General features: G+C 41.5%; 1 pseudogene; it reads right to left on the reverse strand.

The window, feature by feature from the left end:
• Nucleotides 1-5169: 5169 nt before the first annotated feature.
• On the reverse strand, nucleotides 5170-23398 carry LOC123084453 (disease resistance protein Pik-2-like; annotated as a pseudogene).
• Between the last annotated feature and the right edge of the window lie 1660 nt (nucleotides 23399-25058).

Raw genomic sequence — 25058 nt, forward strand, 5'->3', positions numbered from 1 at the left:
ACAGTGAGTTGCCTTTGCCTCATGAGCCGCATGATTGTTTGAAGATAGTCCACATGGACCGTTTTTATGGCTATATCAATGCCACTAGCAAGGTTGACAAGAGGGGATACGAACCCACACTTGTTGGCATCTCATACAATCAATATATTTCTATTTCTTAGATAGGCTACACTAGACTCATATTTTACAATTGCTTATTGGTTATTTGTTACACGTGTGCATCATATAACCTTTTAGAGAGATATCTATATAGAGACCATTTATATAAATATTAAAAGAGATACAAAAGCTAAGCACATTATAAATATTTAAGTGGCAAGCTATTTTAGATGGGGGTGATTTTGTTTATGCTCTATTTTGATTCAGAAGGAATTCTTTTCACCAAAATGGACCAACTAATTATGAAAATTAACAGACTTTCTATAACAAAATATAGGTCTCGTGTCACATATATATTTATGATGAGAGATATTTGAGTTGTACTTTCATATTTAATATTAGTAATGAGACAATACCATTAATGTTATTAAATATAATTGAAATGTTAAGATTGTTAATAAACATATTTTACTAATGAAAATATATTTAAATTCAGTGTTAATAGTATACACGTAACTAAAAATGTTTAGTATAAATTGCTAAAAAATATTTATTTTGACTCACACATAATGCATAGTTGGAGGCATAATTACCAAAACCAATCCAAGTCTATTCAAACTGTAATTAACAACTGATCTTAACCTGATCTTATTGGTATCAGTTTTCCGCCCACTGTAGTTTTTGGGTGGAACCAATCAATTATTTACAAAGCTTATATAAAAAAGGTTATTTTCAAAGTGGATTTCGAGAAGGCATACGATAAAGTCAAATGGCCTTTCCTTCAACAGGCTTTGCGCATGAAGGGCTTTGATGAAGCTTGGCGACGCCAGGTGGAAGCATTCACGCAAAAAGGGAGTGTTGGAATTAAAGTGAATGACGACATAGGTCATTATTTCCAAACACACAAGGGTCTGCGGCAGGGCGATCCTATGTCTCCAATTTTGTTCAACATTGTGGTTGATATGTTGGCGTACTGATTTGGGAGGGCAAAGGAGGCCGGTCAGGTGGGTGGCTTGGTGCCTCATCTGGTAGATGGTGGTTTGTCCATTCTGCAATACGCGGATGATACAATCATTTTTATGGAACACGACTTGGCAAAAGCCAGAAACATGAAGTTAGTGTTACGCTTATTTGAACAATTGTCGGGGCTAGAGATTAATTTCCATAAAAGCGAGTTGTTCTGCTTTGGTAGAGCCAAAGACGAACAAGAGGCTTATAGACAATTGTTTGGTTGTGAAGTTGGGGCTTTACCTTTTACGTATCTCGGTATTCCCATTCACGTAAGCTAACAAACAGCGAGTGGAAGTGTATCGAGGATCGGTTTGAGAAGAAACTTAGTTACTGGAGAGGAAAACTAATGTCATATGGAGGCCGGTTTATTCTTATTAACTCGGTGCTCACGAGTTTACCTATGTTCCTCTTATCCTTCTTTGAGGTCAGTTGGAGTTAGGAAAAGGCTGGACTTCTACCGATCCCGATTGTTTTGGCAAAGTGATGAGCTTAAGAGAAAATATAGACTGGCCAAATGGGATATTATCTGTCGACCAAAGGACCAGGGTGGCCTTGGTATTGAAAATCTTGAAGTTAAGAACAGATGCCTGCTTAGTAAGTGGCTGTTTAAGTTATCTTCTGAGACATAGGCAACGTGGGCGCAGATTTTACGTAGTAAATATCTGTAGTCCAGGACCCTATCCCAGGTCACTCTGCGACCAACTGATTCGCAGTTCTGGAAGGGGCTCATGAGAATCAAAGCTACCTTGTTTAACAGAACGAGGTGTATTGTCGGTAATGGCAGCAACACTCAATTCTGGGAGGATACGTGGCTTGGTGACACGCCTTTGGCGACCCAGTATCCGTCCCTTTATCGTATTATTCAGCTTCGTGAGGCTCTTGTTGCCACGGTTTTGTAGTCCATTCCACTCAACATTCAGTTTAGGAGGGTGCTCGTGGGTGATCGATGGGAAGCATGGCTTCACCTTGTCCGTAGACTAATGGAGGTTCAGTTAACTCCTCAGCCCGATAAGTTGTGTTGGAAGCTTACTAGATCTGGGGAGTTCATGGTTAAATCGATGTATATCGATATCATTAACACTAGTGTGATTCCTAGTTCCAAAGATGTTTGGAAAGTTAAGGTCCCTTTGAAGATTAAAGTGTTTATGTGGTTTGTGCATAAACAAGTAATCTTAACAAAGGACAATTTAGTTAAGCGCAACTGGACAGGTTCTACTAGGTGTAGTTTCTGTGATCGGGACGAGTCTATCAAGCATCTCTTTTTTGACTGTCCATTGGCACGAGGGTTGTCGCGCTCTGTGCAAATTGCCTTTAACATTACTCCCCCGACTTCGGTCAACACGTTATTCGGGGCGTGGCTTGCTCGGATAGAGTCCGAAACATCTAGACACATTCGTGTAGGAGTATGTGCGTTGTTATGGGCAATTTGGAAGTGCATAAATGATTTGGCTTTCAACAGAAAAACAACTATTCATTTTTGGCAGGTTGTATTCCGGGCTACAGCTCTGATCCGTATGTGGTCCTTACTCACTCTGACGGAGGCCAGGGAGCGTTTGGTTACTGGATCTGTCCGGTGGGAGATGGTAGCGCGGGATATATTCAACCGGTTTGGACGGCGGTCATGTAATAGGATAGGCAATTAGTTTACCTATCTTGTATTTTGCCTGCCGGTTGTGGCTTATTGGGCGTTTTGTTTTGGCTTTGAGGCTCTGAGTGAGCTAGCCTTTGCTTTTGTTTGCAGATTTTGAGACCTTGTTGAACCATATTTACTCTCTAATAAATGTGGCCGTATGCATCTTGCTGATGCAGAGGCCGGCGAGTCCCCCCTTTTTGAAAAAACTAATATAAAAAAGGTTAGACTTCATCCTGTTTACGTTAGTGTTCATCACTGAAAGAATTCTTATGTGCCATCTTCTACAATATTCTTACTACATAGTGCAGCTGCCATGTTCCCGTTTACTATGGTATCAGGAGCGAGAAAATGTTGCTTCTAGTCGGAGCTCAAAAATATAGGAGAAAATGTTGTTTTGTTTTTGGTTTAGCTATGTCAAGCAAATGAATTATCTCTACTTCTAATGGAGCAGTTGGTAGTCTCTCTTCCATGATTTTTTCTGTCCCACCTCCCATGGTTTTTTTTGGTACCTCCTCCCACCTTCGCTGGGTTTTTTCGTAGATTTTTTTCGTCCCCTCCCCCCACTTCATCGGTTTATTTTCGCGTCACCCTCTCACACAACGAAAGAAATCTGAACAAATCAGAACTTTCCATACTGGCGCAAGTTATTTAGTAATGTAGAATCAATCACGAACAAACTCTAAAGATCAAATCTAAATTAATTAACCTTACCTTAAATTTCTCAATCACATTAATTAGAAAACAAATAATTGATTTTCAGAAAAATCGCTCAATCACATTAACCTTACCTTAACTCATGGATGGTAATCAATCTCCAAACAAAGGAAACAATACATCGAGGGAGCGGTAAATAAACTCCCTTTCTTATGACATGTGTATGATCTTCCCTTCCCTCTCCATTGTCGAGCGTTCTTGATTCTCGAGGCCCATGCTTGGGCTACGTCACTGGGTCATGACGGTGCCGAAGGACGAGAACGGCGAGGCCGGGTGCCGCGGCACCGCGTTGGCCGCGACCGGTGAAGGGTGCGAAGAAGGGCGGCTTCCCTGGCCCTGGGAGTTGGTGCGGTGGAAGCGGCACTTGAAGGACCCGGCGTGGGTGGCCGGCGCGCAGACGCACTTGGAAGCGGGCCTGCGGCCCGCGCCGGACGGCGCCGACGCCGACCCGGGCCACCTCCTCCACGTATTCTTGGAGCTGTGGCTAGCCGAGTTACATGAAATTAATTCCCTCAGTTGTGGTGGCAAATATAATACACATAATCCATATTGTTATGCACTAGCGTGTGTGTGAAATAGATTGATTATGGTCCCGTACCCAATAATATGGATATGTGTGTGTGTGTGTTAGAGAGAGAGGGGGGAGAGAGAGTGAGGAAGAGGGGGGAGAGAGAGAGTGTGTGTGTGAGGATTTGATGGTAAAAAAGGTCGACAATGTCACTTGATATGTATGAGAATATTAGTATTGAACTTTTAAAGTTAATGTGGCCCCGTTGCAATGCACGAGCGTTCTTCTAGTTATTTTTAGTCGGTCAATTTTGTGGTTGGTGGTACATGTCCTTTGATACATGTGTCATTTAACACAGATTTGACCAAGTATGATTTCCTTCTTTTTTGGAGTGCATGTCGCCGTGCATGCATGTCCCGTAACTCTTGCATGCACATGCATGGATAAAATGCATGGCAATTATGTGTGTGTGTTCACGCACGCATGTTTCCTTTCCCTTGTGTGTATGCACACATTGTTTCTTTTGTTTGATTTTCTTTATATTTTTATTTTTAGTCGGTTTTTCTTTTTTGTTTATGTGTATTTTGAATGTTGAGTGTTGGTAAATGTATAAACGTAAGTACTATGTGTATGAATCATATTAGAGTTATCATTACGACTTCTACCCATATGAGCAGTAGCCGTAAATCAACATAGACCAAAATACTAAACTTGGGGAAGTACGTATTCTCACCGATATTTCATGGATGCATTCACATTCTTTACACTTGTTGGTGTTTAACGTATCTTTGTTTATCCGTGTTTCGCCTTTATTGTTTATTTTTGTGTGTTTGAATAACTCTGAAAAATTCCAATATTATTTCTCGCTTTTTTTGTTTTCTTTTCCTTGTTAGTTAGTTCGTATTATTGAAATAAAAGCCAAAAAGATTTCCCTTTTCTTATTTTGTCGTTTTTAGGAGTTCTCTGGTGTAAATATTGTTCTCGCTTTTCGTTTTTCTTCATTCTTTTGCTTTCTCCAGAAAGCCCGAAAACCCAAAAAGTTTTCAGCGTGTTTCTCTGAATTTCTTTCCTTTTCTTGAGTCATAGAAAGGGGAAGACATTAAAAGAATTGCCAAGTGTCTCTTATGTGCTTTATTGTTGATCTAATGAAAGTCTAAATATCTTCATGTTTTCTCATGTTTATATAGTGTTTGCAGATTTTAACCTAGTCGCACCACCTGATAATTCGGAGCAAACATTTCACCCCCTCTTCCACGTCACTAGAAAGAACACCACTTGTAAGGAGGTGTTCTAGCTTCCGGAGCTTGGTGATAGTTGCTGGCAGTTCTAATATATGTGTGCCTTTGATATCCAGTGTTTGGAGATGGCTCAAATTCACAATAGATTTAGGAAGGCCCCAAATAAACGGACATTTTCGTATAGAGAGGTATCTGAGGTGATGGAGCTGCCCAATTTCATCAAGATGACTTTTTTTAAACTGTAATGTGTCCTCCAAATCAACCACCCAAAGGTACCTCATCTTCTCAGAGATGAAATATGATCTCCACTGTCCATACATGGTCAGCGATCTCACATGCGACAAGTCTAGCATACTACCAAACACAGCTTTATTTCTTTTCCAATTGCTGCTAATGACAAGGTCAAGTATTGGACCTTGTGTACTTCTCAAACAAATTCCATCCTCAAGTGTGAAAACAAGGTTCTCCTCCCTAGCCTTCGAGATGCATATTTCACGAATGATATCATGAAGCTGATAAGAATCAACTTTTCCACTATGATAGTTTACACCTTCTCCCGGCAGAATCATACTCCTCTCTAAAAGCTCATCAAAGTAGGATCCCCAACTTCTTGAGCTGTCATGCCCTACATCTCCATTGCAATAGCCCTCTGCGATCCATCGCCTCACCAAGCGTCTGTGCTTTATTATGTAGTCTTCTGGGAATATGGATATGTATAAGAAACATGACTAGAGGTGGTAGGGTAAGCCATCATAGCTCCTCAAAAGGATTGTCTTTATAGTCCTAAGCTCTGGATTGATCTCCAACTCAACACTAATGCGGCCATGCATCTTCCTCCATTCAATAACAGTTTTAGGCCTCGTGGCTAGGAATCCACATATAGTTGATATTGCAAGGGGAAGTCCACCACACTTCTTTAAGACAAGTCTTGCCTGTTCCTCCATATCAAGCGCCAAATTAAACTTTTCTTCCTTATCCTTAAACACCTACATAAATATAATTTAATATTGTTGAGTACTTGGATTAAAGAATAACTATTTGAGTGAAAAAACTGTTTTTTAACCTCGCTTCTGTTTGTGGCTTCTGCAACTATGTGCAACTAATAAGCTCAGCTTATTGTTGGGAATGTAGCATGCAATTTCAAAAAAATTCCTACGCTCACGCAAGATCTATCTAGGAGATGCATAATAACAAGAGGGGGAGAGTGTGTCTACATACCCTCGTAGACCGAGAGCGAAGCGCTTGACAATGTGGTTGATGTAATCGAACTTCTTCTCATTCCGACCGATCAAGCACCGAACGCATGACACATCCGAGTTTAGCACATGTGCGGCTTGATGACGTATCCTCCTTCTTGATCAAGCAAGGAGGAGAGGAGAAGTAGATGGGATCACAACCAACACGAAGGTGTGGTGGTGATGGTGGTGGTGGAGCACCGACAACGCTTCGCTAAAGCGTCGCCGGGACGAGGCGGTGAAACTACAGAGTAACGGGAGAGAGAGGGCCGCCAAGGGTTTTGTGTGTCCTCTTTGGGCACCCCTCCACTCTATATATAGGTGGAGGGGCATGGGAAACAGCCCATACAAGCCCTAGGGCGCAGCTAAGGGGGAGAGGACTTGGACTCCAAGTGCAATCCTATTTCCAACTAGGAGTCCTTCTTGTTTGCCCTCCCTAGCCACATGGGCTTTTGAGGACTTCTTGTGCCTAGCCCAATGCTACCTCTTGAGCATGCGTTGGTTTTTCCCTTGAAGAGGAAAGGGTGATGCAGCAAAGTAGCGTAAGTGTTTCCCTCAGTTTTTGAGAACCAAGTTATCAATCCAGTAGGAGGCTCCACGCAAGTCCCTCGTACCTACAAAAACAAACAAGAACCTCGCAACCAACGCGATAAAAGGGTTGTCAATCCCTTCACGGCCACATGCGAAAGTGAGATCTAATAGAGATAATAAGATAAGATAAATATTTTTTAAATTTTTATGATATAGACAGAAAAGTAAAGATTGCAAGATAAAGTAGATTGGAAACTTATATGATGGAAAAGAGACCTGGGGGCATAGGTTTCACTAGTGGCTTCTCTCAAGATAGCATAAGTATTACGGTGGGTGAACAAATTACTGTCGAGCAATTGATAGAAAAGTGCATAGTTATGAGAATATCTAGGCATGATCATGTATATAGGCATCACGTCCGCCACAAGTAGATCGAAACGATTCTGCATCTACTACTATTACTCCACACATCGATCGCTATCCAACATGCATCTAGAGTATTAAGTTCATAAGAACAGAGTAACATATTAAGCAAGATGACTTGATGTAGAGGAATAAACTCAAGCAATATGATATAAAACCCATCTTTTTATCCTCGATGGCAACAATACAATACGTTCCTTGCTGCCCCTGCTATCACTGGGAAAGGACACCGCAAGATTGAACCCAAACTTAAGCACTTCTCCTATTGCAAGAAAGATCAATCTAGTATGCCAAACCAAACTTATAATTTGAAGATACTTGCAAAGATAACCAATCATACATAAAAGAATTCAGAAGAGATTCAAATATTTCTCAAAGATAAACTTGATCATAAACCCACAATTCATCAGATCTCGACAAACACACCGCAAAAAGAGTTACATCGAATAGATCTCCAAGAAGATCGAGGAGAACTTTGTATTGAGATTCAAAGTGAGAGAAAAACCATCTAGCTAATAACTATGGACCCGAAGGTCTGTGGTAAACTACTCACAACTCATCAGAGAGGCCTTGGCGATGATGTAGAAGCCCTCCGTGATCGATTCCCCCTCCGGCAGAGCGCCGGAAAAGGCTCCATGATGGGATCTAAAGGGAACAGAAGGTTGCGGCCGTGGAAATAGGGTTTCGTGGTGCTCCTGGATGTTTTCGGGGAACATATATATATATATATATATATATATATATATATATATATATATATATATATATATATATATATAGGCAAAGGAGGTCGGTCAGCGGAGCCCCGAGGGGCCCATGAGGCAGGGGCGCGCCCACCCCCCTAGGGCACGCCTTGCACCCTCATGGCCGCCTCGGCTACTTCTTGACGTCCACTCCAAGTCTCCTGGATTGCGTTTGCTCCAAAAAGATCACTCCCGAAGGTTTCATTCCGTTTGGGCTCCGTTTGATATTCCTTTTCTTCGAAACACTGAAATAGGAAAAAAAATAGCAATTTGGGCTGGGCCTCCGGTTAGTAGGTTAGTCCAAAAAATGATATAAAAGTATATAGTAAAGCCCATAAACATCCAAAACGGGTAATATAATAGCATGGAACAATCAAAAATTATAGATACGTTGGAGACGTATCAACCATCCCCAAGCTTAATTCCTGCTCGTCCTCGAGTAGGTAAATGATAAAAACATAAATTTTGATGTGGAATGCTACCTAGCATATTTCTAAATTTAATTTTCTCTATTGTGGCATGAATTTTCAGATCCAAATGATTCAAAGTAAAAGTTCATATTGACATAAAAATAGTAATACTTCAAGCATACTAACAAGTAATCATGTCTTATGAAAATAACATAGCCAAAGAAAGCTTATCCCTACAAAATCATATCGTTAGGCTATGCTTCATTTTCATCAAACAAAATACTCCCATCATGCACAACCCCGGTCTCAGCCAAGCAATTGGTTCATACTTTTTAATGCGCTTCAGCTTTTTCAACTCTCATGCAATACATGAGCATAAGCCATGGATATAGCGCTATGGGTGGAATAGAATATGATGATGGAGGTTGTGTGGAGAAGACAGAAAAGGAGAAAGTCTCACATTGACGAGCCTAATCAACGGGTTATGGAGATGCCCATCAATTGATGTCAACATGAGGAGTAGGGATTGCCATGCAACGGATGTACTAGAGCTATAAATGTATGAAAGCTCAACAAAAGAAACTAAGTGGGTGTGCATCCAACTTGCTTTCTCATGAAGAACTAGGGAATTTTGAGGAATCCCATCGTTGGAATATACAAGCGAAGTTCTATAATGAAAAATTCCCACTAGTATATGAAAGTGACAACATAAGAGACTCTCTATCATTAAGATCATGGTGCTACTTTGAAGAACAAGTGTGGAAAAAGGATAGTGGCATTGTCCCTTCTCTCTTTTTCTCTCATTTTTTTGGTGGGCTTCTTTGGCCTCTTTATTTATTTATTTGGGCTTCTTTGGCCTCTTTTATTTTTCATAAAGTCCGAAGTCTCATCCTGACTTGTGGGGGAATCATAGTCTCCATCATCCTTTCCTCACTTGGGACAATGCTCTAATAATGAAGATCATCACACTTTTATTGATTTACAACTCAACAATTATAACTCAACACTTAGAACAAAATATGACTCTATGTGAATGCCTCCGGCGGTGTACCGGGATATGCAATGAATCAAGAGTGACATGTATGAACGAATTATGAAGGTGGCTTTGCCACAAATATGATGTCAACAACATGATCATGCAAAAGCAATATGACAATGATGGAGCGTGTCATGATAAACGGAACGGTGGAAAGTTTCATGATAAGCACTTCTCCCATTGCAAGAAAGATCAATCTAGTAGGCCAAACCAAACTGATAATTCGAAGAGACTTGGAAAGATAACCAATCATACATAAAAGAATTCAGAGGAAATTCAAATATTTCTCATAGATAAACTTGGTCATAAAACCACAATTCATCGGATCTCGACAAACACACTGCAAAAAGAGTTACATCGAATAGATCTCCAAGAAGACCGAGGAGAACTTTGTATTGAGATTGAAAGAAAGAGAAGAAGCCATCTAGCTAATAACTATGGACCTGAAGATCTGTGGTAAACTACTCACAACTCATCGGAGAGGCCTTGGCGATGATGTTGAAGCCCTCCGTGATTGATTCCCCCTCCGGCAGAGCGCCGGAAAAGGCTCCAAGATGGGATCTCACGGGAACAGAAGGTTGCAGCGGTGGAAATAGGGTTTCGTGGTGCTCCTGGATGTTTTCGGGGTACGTAGATATATATAGGCGAAGGAGGTCGGTCAGGGGAGCCACGAGGGGCCCACAAGGCAGGGGGCGCACCCACCCCCCTAGCGCATGCCTTGTACCCTCGTGGCCACCTCGGCTGCTTCTTGACATCCACTCCAAGTCTGATGGATTGCGTTTGTTCCAACAAGATCGCTCCCGAAGGTTTCATTCCATTTGGACTCCGTTTGATATTCCTTTTCTTCGAAACACTAAAATAGGCAAAAAACAGCAGTTTGGGCTGGGCCTCCGGTTAGTAGGTTAGTCCCAAAAATGATATAAAAGTATATAGTAAGGCCCATAAACATCCAAAATGGGTAATATAATAGCATGGAACAATCAAAAGTTATAGATACGTTGGAGATATATCACCCAATAAGGCCAAGGCACCTCACCGCAGCTCATGCTAGCCCTTGGGTCATGGTGAACCCACTTGTGGACTTCTGGACCCCTCCGGATTCCTCCGGAACCTTCTGGAAGCTTCTCGATACAATACCAAAAAAACTGCACCTTTTTCCGAAACCCAAAATATGACATCCCATATATAAATCTTTACTTCTCGACCATTCCAAGACTCCTCGTGACGTCCGTGATCTCATCTGGTCCTCCAAACAACATTGGGTTACCACTCATCAAATATCCAAATACTACTCTGGCGTCAATGAACGTTAAGCCTGCGACCCTGCGAGTTCAGGAATTATGTAGTCATGGTCGAGACACCTCTCCGGTCAATAACCAATAGCGGGACCTGGATGCCCATATTGATTCCTATATATTCCACGAAGATCTTTATTGGTCGAACTGTTATGAAAACATACGTAAGTCATGTTGTCCATCGGTATGTTACTTGCCCGAGATTCGATCATCGGTATCTTCATACCTAGTTCAATCTTGTTACCGGCAAGTCTCTTTACTCGTTCTGTAATGCATCATCCTGCAACTAACTCATTAGTCACCTTGCTTGCATGGCTTCTTATGATGTGCATTACTGAGAGGGCCCGGAGATACCTCTCCGATCTCGGAGTGACAAATCCTAATCTCGATCTATGCCAACCCAACAAACATCTTCAGAGATACCTGTAGAGCATATTTACAATCACCCAATTACATTGTGACGTTTGATAGCACATAAGGCATTCCTCCGGTATCCGGGTGTTTCATAATCTCATAGTCGGAGGAATGTGTATTTGACATGAAGAAAGAAATAGCAAGAAAACTGAACAATCATAATGCTAAGCTAACAAATGGGTCTTATCCATCATATCATTCTACTAATGATGTGATCCCATTCATCAAATGACAACACATGTCTATGGTTAGGAAACTTAACCATCTTTTATGAACGAGCTAGTCTAGTAGAGGCTTACTAGGGACACAGTATTTAGTCTATGTATTCACACATGTATCAAGTTTCCGGTCAATACAATTCTAGCATGAATAATAAACATTTATCATGATATAAGGAAATATAAAATAACAATTTTATTATTTCCTATAGGGCATATTTCCTTCAGTCTCCCACTTGCACTAGAGTAAATAATCTAGTACACATCGCCATGTGATTTAACACCAAAAGTTTACATCGTTGTGTGATTAACACCTATAGTTCATATCTACATGTGACCAACACCCAAAGGGTTTTTTAGAGTCAATAATCTAGTTCACATCGCCATGTGATTAACACCCAAAGAGTACTAAGGTGCGATCATGTTTTGCTTGTGAGAGAGGTTTAGTCAACGGGTCTGTCACATTCAGATCTGTATGTATTTTGCAAATTTATATGTCTACAATGCTCTGTATGGAGCTACTATAGCTAATTGCTCCCACTTTCAATATGTATCCACATTGAGACAACGAGTCATCTGGATCAGTGTTAAAGCTTGTATTGACGTAACCCTTTATCACCTCCATAACGAAGAAACATTTCCTTATTTCTCTTTAGGTACCTAAGGATAATTTTGACCGCTGTCCAGTGATCCAATCCAGGATCATTATTGTACCCCCTTGCCAAACTCATAGGAAGGCACACAACTGGTCTGGTACACAACATGGCATATTTTATATAGAACCTATGGCTATGGCATAGGGAATGACTTTTATTCTCTCTCTATATTCTGCCGTGGTAGGGCTTTGAGTCTTACTAAACTTTACACCTTTTAATACAGGCAAGAACTCTTTTATTAAGCGCCTTGATCAATCTCTATTGATTTTGATGCCCAATATGTAAGCAACTTCACCGAGGTCTTTCATTGAAAAATTCTTATTCAAGTATCCTTTTATGCTATCCAGAAATTCTATATCATTTCCAATCAACAATATGTCATCCACATATAATATTAGAAATGCTATAGAGCTCCCACTCACTTTCTTGTAAATACAGGCTTCACCGTAAGTCTGTATAAAACCATATGCTTTGATCACCTCATCAAAGCATATATTCCAACTCTGAGATGCTTGCACCAATCCATAGATGGATCGCTGGAGCTTGCACACTTTGCTAGCACCATTAGGATCGACAAAACCTTCTGGTTGCATCATATACAACTCTTCTTTAAGAAATCCATTAAGGAATGCAATTTTGACGTCCATTTGGCAGATTTTATAATCATGAAAAGCGGCAATTGGTAACATGATTTGGATAGACATAAGCATCGCTACAAGTGAGAAAGTTTCATCATAGTCAACTCCTTGAACTTGTCGAAAAACTTTTGCGACAAGTCGAGCTTTATAGACAGTAGCATTACCATCAGTGTCAGTCTTCTTCTTGAAGATCCATTTATTCTTTATGGGTCGCCGATCATGGGGCAAATCCACTAAAATCCACACTTTGTTCTCATATATGGATCCTGTCTCCGATTTCGTGGCCTCAAGCCATTTATTGGAATCTGGGCTAATCATAGCTTCTTCATAGTTCGTAGATTCACCATGGTCTAGTAACATGGCTTCCAGAACAGGATTACCATACCACTTTGGTGTTGATCGTGTTCTGGTTGACCTACGAGGTTTGGTAGTAACTTGATCTGAAGTTTCATGATCATCATCATTAGCTTCCTATCTAGTTGGTGTAGGCATCACGGGAACAGATTTCTCGGATGAGCTACTTTCCAAATTGAGAGAAGGTACAATTACCTCATCAAGTTCTACTTTCCTCCCACTCACTTCTTTCGAGAAAAACTCCTTCTTTAGAAAGGTTCTATTCTTGGCAACAAAGATCTTGCCTTCGGATCTGTCATAGAAGGTGTACCCAATTGTTTCCTTAGGGTATCCTATGAAGAAACACTTCTCCAATTTGGGTTCGAGCTTATCAGGCTAAAGCCTTTTGACATAAGTGTCGCAACCCCAAACTTTAAGAAACGACAGCTTAGGTTTATTGCCAAACCACAGTTCATACGATGTCATCTCAATGGATTTAGAGGGTGCCCTATTTAACGTGAATGCAGCTGTCCCTAATGCATAAACCCAAAAACGATAGTGGTAAATCGGTAAGAGACATCAGAGATCACACCATATCTAATAAAGTACGGTTACAACGTTCGGACACACCATTACACTGTGGTGTTCCAGGTGGCGTGAGTTATGGAAGTATTCCACATTGTTTTAAATGAAGGCCAAACTCGTAACTCAAATATTCACCTCCATGATCAGATCATAGAAACTTTATTTTCTTGTTACGATCATTCTCCACTTCACTCTGAAATTCTTTGAACTTTTCAAATGTTTTAGACTTGTGTTTCATTAAGTAGATATACCCATATCTTCTCAAATCATATGTGAAGGTCAGAAAATAACGATACCCGCCACGAGCCTCAACACTTATCAGACCGTGTACATCGGTATGTATTATTTCCAATAAGTCATTAGCTGGTTCAATTGTTCCGAAGAACAGAGTTTTATTCATCTTGCCCATAAGGCACGATTCGCAAGTATCAAATGATTCATAATCAAGTGATTCCAAAAGTCCATCTTTATTGAGTTTCTTCATGCGTTTTACACTGATATGACCCAAATGGCAGTACCACAAATAAGTTGCTCCATCATTATCAACTTTTCATCTTTTGGCATCAATATTATGAATATGTGTATCACTACGATCGAGATTCAATAAACCACTTTGGGTGTATGACCATAGAAGGTTTTATTCATCTAAACAGAACAACGATTATTCTCTGCCTTATATGAATAACTGTATTGCAATAAACATGATCCAATCATATTTATGCTCAACGCAAACACCAAATAACATTTATTTAGGTTCAACACTAATCCCGAAGGTAGAGCGAGTGTACAACAGTGATCGTATCAACCTTGGAATCACTTCCAACACACATCGTCACCTCGCCCTTAACTACTCTCTGTTCATTCTGCAACTCCTGTTTAGAGTTACTATCTTAGCAACTAAATTGGTATCAAATACTCAGGGGCTACTACGAGGACTAGTAAGGTACACATCAATAACATGTATATCAAATATACCTTTGTTCACCTTGCCATCCTTCTTATCCGCCAAGTATTTGGGGAAGTTCCGCTTCTAGTGACCATTCCCTTCACAGTAGAATCACTCAGTTTTAGGCTTAGGTCCATCTTTGGGATTCTTCACGGGACTGGCAACTTGCTTGTCATTCTTCTTGAAGTTCCCTTTCCTTTCCTTTGTCCTTTTCTTGAAACTAGTGGTCTTGTTAACCATCAACACTTGATGCTCTTTCTTGATTTCTACCATCGCCGATTTCAGCATTGCGAAGAGCTCGGGAATCATTTTTGTCATCCCTTGCATATTATAGTTCATCACGGAGTTCTAGTAGCTTGGTGATAGTGACTAGATAACTCTATCAATCACTATCTTATCTGGAAGATTAACTCCCGCTTGATTCAAGCGATTGTAGTACCCAGACATTCTGAGTACATGCTCACTAGCTGAGCTATTCTCCTCCATCTTGTAGGCAAAGTACTTGTCAGAGGTGTCATACCTCTCGACACGAGCATATCATATGCTCTATGGAATTCAAAATGTTTTTAAAGTCCCGGTTCTAAGCCGTAAAGCATGGTGCACTAAACTATCAAGTATTCATCATATCGAGCTTGCCAAACATTCATAACGTCTGCATCTGCTCCTGCAATAGATTTGTCACCTAGCGATACATCAAGGACATAATTCTTCTGTGCATCAATGAGGATAATCCTCAAATCATAGACCCAGTCCGCATGATCGCTACTATCATCTTTCAACTTAGTTTTCTCTAGGAACATATCAAACATAGGGGAGCTACAATGCGAGCTATTAATTTACAACATAATTTGCAAATACTATCAGGACTACGTTCATGATAAATTAAGTTCAGTTAATCATATTACTTAAGACATCCCTCAAGTAATCTAAATGATACATGATCCAAATCAACTAAACCATGTTAGATCATCACGTGAGATGGAGTAGTCATCAATGGTGAACATCTATATGTTGATGATATCTACTATATGATTCACGTTCGACCTTTTGGTCTCCAGTGTTCTGAGGCCATGTCTGTACATGCTAGGCTCGTCAAGTTTAACCCGAGTATTCCGCATGTGCAAAACTGTATTGCACCCATTGTATTTTAACATAGACCCTATCACACCCGTTCGTCACGTGGTTGCTCAGCACGAAGAACTGTCGCAACGGTGCATACATAGGGAGAACACTTATACCTTGAAATTTTAGTTAAGGGATCATCTCATAATCCTACCATCGTACTAAGAAAAATAACATGCATAAATATAAACATCACTTGCAAACAAAATATATGACATGATATGGCCATCATCATCTTGTGCTTTTGGTCTCCATCTCCAAAGCATCATGATGATCTCCATCGTCACAAGCTCGAAACCTTTATCTCCATCATTGCATCGTGGTCGTCTCACCAACTATTACTTCTACAACTATTGCTACTGCTTAGTGATAAAGTAAAGCAATTACATGGCGTTTGCATTTCATACAATAAAGCGACAACCATAAGGCTCCTGCCAGTTGCCGACAACTTTTACAAAACATGATCATCTCATACAACAACGTATATCACATCATATCTTGACCATATCACATCACAACATACCCTGCAAAAACAAGTTAGACCTTCTCTACTTTGTTGTTGCAAGTTTTGCGTGGCTGCTACGGGCTTCTAGCAAGAACCGTTCTTACCTACGGCACAAAACCACAACGGTGATTTATCAAGTTTGCTATTTTAATCTTCAACAAAGACCGACCACAGTCAAATTCGATTGAACTAAAGTAGGAGAAACAAACACCCGTCAGCCACCTTTATGCAAAACTAGTTGCATGTCTGTCGGTGGGACCGGTCTCGTGAACGTGGTGATGTAAGGTTGGTCCGGGCCGCTTCATCCAACAATACCTCTGAATCAAAATAAGACATTGGTGGTAACCAGTATGACGATCACCACCCACAACCTTACATAGACCTGGCTCGGATGCCACTGTTAGAAAATGTAGCATGCAATTTCAAAAAATTTCCTACGCTCACGCAAGATTTATCTAGGAGATGCATAACAATGAGAGGGGGAGAGTGTGTCTACGTACCCTCGTAGACCGAAAGCGGAAGCGTTTGACAACGCAGTTGATGTAGTTGAACCTCTTCTCGTTCCGACCGATCAAGCACCGAATGCACGACACCTCCGAGTTTAGCACACGTGCAGCTCGATGATGTCTCCTCCTTCTTGATCCAGCAAGCAGGAGAGGAGAAGTAGATGGGATTACAACCAACACAACGGCATGGTGGTGATGGTGGTGGTGGAGCACCGACAACGCTTCCCTAAGCGTCACCGGGACGAGGCGGTGGAACTACGGAGTAACGGGAGAGAGAGGGGCACCAAGGGTTTGTGTGTCCTCATTAGGCGACCCCTTCTCTCTGTATATAGTGGAGAGGCATGCAAAACAGCCCCTCCAAGCCCTAGCTAAGGCGTAGCTAAGGGGGAGAAGACTTGGACTCCAAGTCCAATCCTATTCCTACTAGGACTCCTTCCTTTTTTTTGTCCTCCCTAGCCACATGGGCTTTTGAGGACTTGGTGCGCCTAGCCCAATAAGGCCAAGGCACCACCCCGTAGCTCATGCTAGCCCTTGGGTCATGGTGAACCCACTTATGGACTTTCGGACCCCTCCGGAATCCTCTGGAACCTTTTGGAAGCTTCCCAGTACAATACCCAAAAAAACTGCACCTTTTTCCGGCACCCATAATATGACTTCCCATATATCAATCTTTACCTCTCGACCATTCCGAGACTCCTCGTGACGTCTGGGATCTCATCTGGGACTCTGAACAACATTTGGTTACCACTCATCAAATATCCCAATACTACTCTAGCCTCAACGAGCGTTAAGCGTGCCCATATTGATTCCTACATATTCCATGAAGATCTTTATCGGTCGAATCGTTATGACAACATACGTAGTTCCCTTTGTCCATCGGTATGTTACTTGCCTGAGATTCGATCGTCGGTATCTTCATACTAGTTCAATCTCGTTACCAGCAAGTCTCTTTACTCGTTCTATAATTTATCATCCTGCAACTAATTCCATACTCACTTTTTGCTTGCAAGGCTTCTTATGATGTGCATTACTAAGAGGGCCCCGAGATACCTCTCCGATACTCGGAGTGACAAATCCTAATCCCGATCTATGCCAACCCAACAAATACCTTCGGAGATACCTGTAGAGAATCTTTATAATCACCCAGTTACGTTGTGACGTATGATAGCACACAAGGCATTCCTATGGTATCCGGGAGTTGCATAATCTCATAGTCGGGGGAATATGTATTTGACATGAAGAAAGCAATAGCATAAAACTAAACGATCATAATGCTAAGATAACAAACGGGTCTTGTCCATCACATCATTCTACTAATGATGTGATCATGTTCATGAAATGACAAGACATGTCTATGGTTAGGAAACTTAACCATCTTTGATTAACGAGCTAGTCTAGTAGAGGCTTAGTAGGGACACAATATTTTGATTATGTATTCACACATGTGTCAAGTTTCCGGTTAATACAATTCTAGCATGAATAATAAACATTTATCATGATATAAGGAAATATAAAATAAAAACTTTATTAATTCCTCTAGGGCATATTTCCTTCATTTATGGCTTCATTGCTTCAGTTTATGGTTTCATGGCGTCAGTTTATGCCTAATAATCTCAGTTTATGGTTGTCGAACTGTAGAACTATGTGCTTTTCTTCAGTACTGTTGTATTAGACAAGAATTCAAATACAGTCTATTGCATGCTCTTCTTTATCAATACATTTAAATGCAGATAACACCAATTGACTACTCTCACATTTCACCCTTTTTCTTCCACAATACAAGCATATGTATATTTTCTTATTGTAAATACAAGTAGATAGCCAACCACTCAGTAATATGATAGATCGGCATCGACCTCATTCTAGTAAATTGAGTTATGGAGTATAAGTCTAGTAATCTCAATCTTATGTCTCAATGCAAATGACCAACAAATGATCATAAATTGTTTAAGACATCTGAATAGAACTCTTAATTAATAATATTGTCTGATTGCAAACTCATGCAAAAGAATACCACCAAAAAAGTACTCATGCAAAAGGAAAAAAAAGACAAGAAATTTTGAAGAAAGTACCTTCTTTTTGAAGAGATCAAGTGCGACGGCATCATTTAGACATTCAATGTGGTACAAGCTGGTCCCTTCTCCTGAACAATGTCTGGCGACATATTTTTCCCTTGTGGTAACTAATGTCTACTACACAACCTTCTCCTTGTAGACGTTGTTGGGCTTCCAAGTGCAGAGGTTTGGAGGACAGTAGCAAATTTCCCTCAAGTGGATGACCTAAGGTTTATCAATCCGTGGGAGGCGTAGAATGAAGATGGTCTCTCTCAAACAACCCTGCAACCAAATAACAAAGAGTCTCTTGTGTCCCCAACACACCCAATACAATGGTAAATTGTATATGTGCACTAGTTCGCCGAAGAGATGGTGATACAAGTGCAATATGGATGGTAGATATGAGTATTTGTAATCTGAAATTATAAAAACAGCAAGGTAACTAATGATACAAATGGGCACAAACGGTATTGCAATGATAGGAAACAAGGGATAGGGTTCATACTTTCACTAGTGCAAGTTCTCTCAACAATAATAACATAATTGGATCATATAACAATCCCTCAACATGCAACAAAGAGCGACTCCAAAGCTACTAATAGCGGAGAACAGACGAAGAGATTATGGTAGGGTACGAAACCACCTCAAAGTTATCCTTTATGTTCTATCTATTCAAGAGTCCGTAGTAAAATAACATGAAGCTATTCTTTCCGTTCAATCTATCATAGAGTTCATACTAGAATAACACCTTAAGACACAAATCAACCAAAACCCTAATGTAACCTAGATACTCCATTGTCACCTCAAGTATCCGTGGGCATGATTATACGATATGCATCACACAATCTCAGATTCATTTATTCAACCAACACAAAGTACTTCAAAGAGTGCCCCAAAGTTTCTACCGGAGAGTCAAGACGAAAACGTGTGCCAACCCCTATGCATAGGTTCATGGGTGGAACCCGCAAGTTGATCACCAAAACATACATCAAGTTTATCACGTGAATATCCCATTGTCACCACAGATAAGCATGGAAAGACATACATCAAGTGTTCTCAAATCCTTAAAGACTAAATCCAATAAGATAACTTCAAAGGGAAAACTCAATCCATTACAAGAGAGTAGAGGGGGGAGAAACATCATAAGATCCAACTATAATAGCAAAGCTCGCGATACATCAAGATCGTGCCATAGAGAGAACACGAGAGAGAGAGCTCAAACACATAGCTACTGGTACATACCCTCAGCCCCGAGGGTGAACTACTCCCTCCTCGTCATGGAGAGCGCCGGGATGATGAAGATGGCCACTGGTGAGGGATCCCCCCTCCGGCAGGGTGCCGGAACGGGCTCCCGAGAGCTTTTTGTTGGCTACAGAGGCTTGCGGCGGCGGAACTCCCGATCTATCTTCTTCTTCAATGTTTTTAGGGTATATGGGAATATATAGGTGAAAGAAGTCGGTCGGGGGAGTCTCGAGGGGCCCATGAGACAGGGGGGCGCTCCCAGTAGAGGGGGCGCGCCCCCCACCCTCGTGGCCACCCCGAAGCTTCCTTGACTTCAACTCCAAGTCTCTCGGATTGCTTCCGTTCCGAAAATAATGCTCCCGAAGGTTTTATTCGGTTTGGACTCCGTTTGATATTCCTTTTCTTCAAAACACTGAAATAGGCAAGAAAACAGCAATATTGGCTGGGCCTCTGGTTAATAGGTTAGTCCCAAAAGTAATATAAAAGTGTATAATAAAGCCCATAATCATCCAAAACAGATAATAATATAGCATGAATGCTTCATAAATTATAGATACGTTGGAGACGTATCAGTGACTATGACTGTTCCGGCATTTGTCAAGTAACTTCTGACGAAATCCCATTTTGCAGTGGTTGATATATCATCAAGAACAATGAGGCACTTTTTATTTACACGGATATTTAATTATTTGACCAGATGCTCAAGTCCCGTTGTTGCTATGCTCTTCTTTTCTTTTCCGGTTGTTGTTGCCCCGATAGGATCTTCTTGGACATCACTCAGTAGTTGCAAAGCTAAATTTCTGATGAGCACTTCATGGTTGAATGGGCGCAATGCAGTGACCTAAGCATGCTTCCAGCCACTAAGTTGTTGGCTTCGGTAGGCGCTTTGAACCAAAGTGATCTTCCCAAGACCTCACATTCCCCACACTGAGACAACCTTAGTTTGTTCATTCTTTTCTGGTTTACAAACTAAACTGATAACATGATCTTGCTCTGTTCCTCGCCCAGTGAACAACTCCTCAACCGGTGTCCTTGTGATACTGCAATCAAACTTCTTTAAAGGATAGATATATTAACTATATATCCACCAACACTCATAGGCCGTTGATTTTCCTCCTCTATTTCACTTGTGGACTTTGTTGAGTTGCTTTCAGCAGTGATAGTTTTTGGCGGGTCTGAACTGGTCTCTGCAACACCTGGAGCAGAAGTAACCTACATATATAACATATCTATGAGAAAAATTATATAGGTGTGCTCTACAAAATTTAAATTTGGTATAAACTGCAATATACTGGTGATACATGCCTAGAGATTTATGAATGGGGCTTCCGTAGTGTTGGTACTAAGCTTGTCAACTTTAGCATCTACCCGTCTATCTTAAAATTTGTTAGGACCGGCTTCAAACCATTTCTCTATCTTTTGGTCTCTGCTAAGAACCTTTTGGGATTCTGATGCTCACCTAAACATACAGATATGTCTAATTTATGAGGATCATTAAGCTGCTATACAAGCAAAGATCTTTTACACTGCTATAAAATGCATCAAAGATTGAATTGAGAAAAAACTTACCTGCTGGAAGGGAAAGCTAATGCCGTGTGGAGGTCGGTTAGTGCTTACAAATTCAGTATTAACTAGTATGTCGATGTTCATGTTATCTTTCTTCGAAGCACCGAAAGGGGTACGGGAGAGACTAGAATTATTTGGATCTTGATTTTTCCGGCAGTCAGATGAGACTAAAAAGAAGTATCGCCTGGCAAGATGGGATATGATATGCCGACCTAAGGACCAGGGGAGTCTCGGTATTGAGAACCTGGAAAGTAGAAATAAATGTCTCATGAGTAAATGGTTGTATAGGTTATCGGTATACACTGATGGTATGTGGGGTTAAATTCTTTGTTGGCAATGGAATGACAACAAGATTTTGGGAGGATACGTGATTAGGGGAGACGCCTTTAGCCATATAGTACCCCAACTATATAATGTTGTACAACATAAGGAGGATTGCGTGGGCACAATATTACAATCGGTAGCCTTAAATATTTAGTTTAGGCGATCTTTAGTTGGGGAGCGCTGGAACTTCTGGATGCACTTGGTCCGGAGGTTGATAGATGTTCATTTATCTAACCAACCTAATTCGTTTCACTCGAAGTTAGCTAGAAACAGAGTGTTTACGGTCAAATCCTATATGGATCTAATTGGTTTTTGGCCCAATCCTGAGATCGATATATTTGGAAAGTTAAGATTCCCTTGTGTATTAAAGTTTTGATGTGGTTTGTCCACAAGAAAGTGATCCTCACCAAAGATAATTTACTAAAGCGATGTTAGGTAGGCAGTGCACGATGTTGTTTTTGTTACCATGACAAAACAATACAACTACTATTCATAGATTGCCCTCTCGCGAAATTACTTTGGCGAACGATTCATATAGCCTTTAACAATATCCCTCCAGTTAGCATTGGATCGTTATTTGGGACGTGGTTAGCTGAAGTAGATCATATTATTGCATCTCTTATTTAGATTGGAATATGTGCGCTTATTTGAGCTATATGGAACTATAGGAACAATATGATTTTTAGCAGACAACACATTTGAACCTTCTTGCAGGTCATCTTCAGAGCTACGGCATGGATCCGTACGTTGTCCTTACTCACTCCTACGGGCTCCAGGGAGCCTTTGGTTACTGGGTGCACCCAGTGGAAGATGGTAGCACGGGCTATATTCAATCGGTATGGATGGTGGTCTCATAATAGGATAGGAATCTAGGGATGTTGTCCTATTATTCATACCGGTTGTGGTATAGAGTTATGTTTTTTTTCTTTGCTCTGCTTGCGAGTTGTAATGAATTTAAGACTTTGTGCTATTTTGAGACTTTTAATAATATGGCTGCATGCATCGTTCAGATGCAGAGGCCGGGGCAAGCCTCCTTTTCCAAAAAAAAAAGAAAAGTGGAAACTTGAGTTGTACAGGAACTCCATGACCGAAAGCCTATGAGTCCTCAGCATACAGAAAATAAAAGAGTGAACTCCCGTTTGTATCGAGGCATGGTTAGCATGCTCCATTTGCCCATCTGTTTGTTTGTATGCGGGCGGTGCGCTGTGCTAAGCTTTGGTTGTGTTCGTGACAATATTGAACAGCTCATGCCAAGATTGTCTTGTACTTACAAGACTGGCCATGGAACTCCCTCACGGTTGCTTCGTAGGTGTAGCAGCTCCTGCTCCAGCTGTGTTGACCTGCAGGTGTGCGGCTGCTGATTGCTCTGCTTCCGGTGAACGTGAGGCACAACAGAGTTCCTGTGAATGCCATGATCAATCATCCGAAATTCCTTGAGGTCCATCAGAAATTATAGCCTGTTAATCATCTCTAGGTATTCATTTGTCAGTTTATAGTAGCTCCAGGCATTGTGCCCTTTTCAAACCTCAAAAGGTCGGGATTGCTATCACAGGGCCAGAAGCAAATCTCGGCGCCACGAGGCTCAGGAAAGATGAGCCTAGGAAATGCAGCTGATTCATTATAATTGCCTTGTTCCTCGCCGTAAAACTGCGAGATCCAGTAGACTCCCGAGGGTTTGTAGAGAGGATCCTTTTTCAGTTTGTAAACAGAGCAAACAAGCACAAATTCGGACATGGCCCTTTTTCAGTTTGAAAATAGAGCACCTGGCAAGTTGAATAGCTCTTGCCCAGATTGGCTTGTCTGAATCAATCCACTAAGTCAGGCCCTTGGTGCACTGTCACTTTCTTTGGTCTGCTTCCTGTGTGTCACAATGATACTTGGACCCTTGGTGCGTCACCAAAAGGGATCCAGCAGCTTCTCCAAGAGAACCTCATTGCCTCAGTGCTTACTAACTTCTACCTCTCCATATTCCACCGCGCCATCAAGTCAAGTCCGTTGCTATTCCCCTTAAAAATGGTCCATTGCTATGTTAAACCATGTACTGTTAATTACTAGGAGGTTGTTACTAGCTAGGGCTTTGTATATCTCTTTGTAACAAACTCTTTGTACTTGTCGGCTCCACCGTATGCCCTATAGGCATAGTATATAATAACCCTGAGGCCACCATATTAGGTGCGCCAATCCAATCTACGATTCTCTTGATTCATATGGTATCAGGCCATCTCGCATAACTGCTCGATGGGTTCTCCTTCTGCCGGCACCATGACTTCCTCTTCCATGATAACTCTTTCTCTCCCGGCTTCCCTCTCGGCTCCATCCACCTCTTATGTCGCTGCCCCTTCCGCCAGCCTCATCACGGCCAGGCTCACCACTTCCAACTACCTTCTCCGGAAAGCCCATATCCTTCCTTCCCTTCGCATCGCCAATGTTACTGGCGACAACGATGGCAGCTCCCCCACCCTTGCTCGATTGCTTCCACCCGATGACAAGGGAGAACGCACGCCCAACCCGGAGTATGCCATCTAGTACCGATTGGACCAGATTGTCCTCAGCTACCTGCTAGCCTCTCTTTCCGATGATGTGCTTTAGCAAGTGATCCGTTTTGATACTTCCCGTGTCATATGGGTGCATCTTGAGGAGATATATTCCATCCATTGTTGTGCCAGTGTTGCGCAGATCCAGCACAACATGGCCAACTTCCGCAAGGGCAATCTCTCCATGGTGGACTACTTCGCCAAGATCCGCTCCTACGCCGACCATCTCGCGACTGCTAGTCGTCCCATGCGGGATGACAACATCATCACCACCGTCATCACAAGTCTCAACAGCGAGTACGAGCCTCTCATCATGCTGTTACGACTCGGATCGATGAGATGACCCATGGGGAGCTCTATTCCCATGCTCTCTCCTTCGAGCGTCACCGTGAGCACCATGCTGCTCGTCTTCATCTCCACGCCGACGGATCCTCTATTAACTACGTCGCACGCGACAAGAACGGCAACACCAACAACCGATGTAAGGGAAACTACCATGTCAAGGGCCACGGTAACCATGGTGACCGCGGTGACTACGA

Source organism: Triticum aestivum, chromosome 4A (assembly GCF_018294505.1).
Source record: "Triticum aestivum cultivar Chinese Spring chromosome 4A, IWGSC CS RefSeq v2.1, whole genome shotgun sequence".
NCBI classification, from domain to species: Eukaryota; Viridiplantae; Streptophyta; class Magnoliopsida; order Poales; family Poaceae; genus Triticum; species Triticum aestivum.